Source organism: Micropterus dolomieu, linkage group LG12, assembly GCF_021292245.1.
Source record: "Micropterus dolomieu isolate WLL.071019.BEF.003 ecotype Adirondacks linkage group LG12, ASM2129224v1, whole genome shotgun sequence".
NCBI lineage: Eukaryota > Metazoa > Chordata > Actinopteri > Centrarchiformes > Centrarchidae > Micropterus > Micropterus dolomieu.
The window spans coordinates 38,732,013-38,734,038 of NC_060161.1; the positions used below are offsets into that span (position 1 = coordinate 38,732,013).

Genomic DNA, 2,026 nt, shown 5'->3' on the forward strand with positions numbered 1-2,026 from the left:
CACTGTTGTTGGGGAATTGGGAATTTTTGGGAATTCCAGAGTTAAAACAAATGCCATGTTTATTGTGAAAGGACTCTAAACTCTATATTGATGTAAAAATGTATCTACAATAACTAATCCCCAATTTCACTGCTCATGCCTAAGCATCAGTGTTAGCTGACAGTTACAGAAAATATTAAATTACATAGTGATAATGAAATGACAGGGTGGGTTCTCAGCTAGCTAACATCAGATAGCTCATTTTAAGTAAAATAACTGCTAATTACGAAACTCTGAAGGTAGAAAAGATTTGTGTTAAAGCAGCTAGATAGTTAATCCCTTAGGTACTGCAGGTAAGTGTCAGGAGTTATCTGTCCATCCATCCATCGTCAACTGCTTATCCTGCGTACAGGGTTGCGGGGGGCTGGAGCCAATCCCAGCTGACATCAGGCGAAAGGCGGGGTACACCCTGGACAGGTCCCAAACACCACATGTGTAATGTAAATGTGTATGGGGGTGTAAAGTTTGAAGTAACTGAAAATGTTCACGTCCTAAAAGCTCCACAGCAAATTCTCTGTCCTTTGCCTGGACCCGGTGCAGACGGACAAGACGTTAAACTAACGTCAATGTTAGGAAGTGGTCCATTTTAGGGGTGTCTGAAATCGTATTTCAAGATTCTTAAATGTAAGGCATAAGTATGGGAAATATATTGTAATATTTACAATTACAGGTGAGAAAGACCCCCCTGAACTGTTGTTTTTGCCTCGTATGGGGGAGTCTAAGCCTTAAATAGGTGGGTCAGACCCCCCCAATCACCCCCGTAATTCCAACCATGGGCCCCACTGCATGCTGTGATGATAGGCCCTTGGGCTCCACAGTAACGAAGCACACGCGCAAACACACTGTGTCTATAAGGGAACCCTATACTGGCAAATTTCTGTGCCTGTCTAACAACTGATAAGATTACATGCAGTAAATACCTCACCTACGTAAATTAATTTATTTCCATATTAAATTGAACAGTTCTCTTTATGTGCTTCTCTCCAACACAGACACTGCTGCACTGTGCTAAGTGATGGATTTTAGAGTCGGACTGTGTCACCTAGACTTCCGTATTCGAAAGTACAAAAGTTAAATAGAACGTTATAAGGAGCATGGACAGTGCTGTCATTGTCACACTTGTCACACGGTAGCTGCATGGGCTCAGTCAGCACAGGAAACGGAATCGATTAGTTCATGACTCTCAACTGTGGGTCTCTGGATTTGAGTCGTTCATTTGTCATGTGACAGCTCGGCTACTGTGGAGCAGGAATATACTATTTGTTCACTGCTCACATGGGTCCTCGGTCTATCATTCATTCTGCAGGCTGAGTGACTGCCAGCGCCAGAAAATGAGAGGCAAGTCGGTTGTCAGATAACAGTCTGACATTATGTGTTTTGTTAATTATTTGACATTTAATAAAGCATAACGTTATTACAGCGCAGTTATGTTGTTCTATAGTTTTAACACAGCCGTACTGTAACTTTAGTCCTGATAGTGTTTACAGCTAACAGCTGATGAGAGTTGTTCTGGGTCCGCTCCACTTCAGTGCCCTGGCATGGCTCTACTGGGAGCCGAATTACCTCAGCGGTAGTCTCCTCTCCAAAACAAATGGACCGTGTCATTATGATATGATCTCTCTCTCTCTCTAGATATCTCTCTATCTCTATCTATATATATATACACACACACACACACACACACACACACACACACACACACACAGCTCAAAAAAAATAAAGGGAACACTTAAACAACACAACGCAACTCCAAGTCAGTCACACTCCTGTGAAATCAAACTGTCCACTTAGGAAGCAACACTGATTGAAAATCAATTTCACATGCTGTTGTGCAAATGGAAAAGACAACAGGTGGAAATTATAGGCAATTAGCAAGACCCCCCCAATACAGGAGTGGTTCTGCAGGTGGTGACCACAGACCACTTCTCAGTTCCTTTGCTTCCTGGCTGATGTTTTGGTGGTGCTTTCACTCTAGTGGTAGCATGAG

At 42.7% G+C, this 2,026-nt stretch overlaps 3 protein-coding genes across 4 annotated transcripts in view; 1 reads left to right on the top strand and 2 right to left on the bottom strand.

Moving 5' to 3' along the window:
* LOC123980185 (zinc finger protein 260-like) overlaps positions 1-2,026 on the bottom strand; it is a 672,464-nt gene that overhangs the window by 506,662 nt on the left and 163,776 nt on the right. The gene's annotated exons all lie outside the window — the stretch shown is intronic.
* LOC123980191 (butyrophilin-like protein 2) overlaps positions 1-2,026 on the bottom strand; it is a 470,636-nt gene that overhangs the window by 353,712 nt on the left and 114,898 nt on the right. The gene's annotated exons all lie outside the window — the stretch shown is intronic.
* The window catches only part of LOC123980179 (zinc finger protein 271-like), a 342,908-nt gene that overhangs the window by 121,499 nt on the left and 219,383 nt on the right, over positions 1-2,026 (top strand). The window lies entirely within an intron of this gene.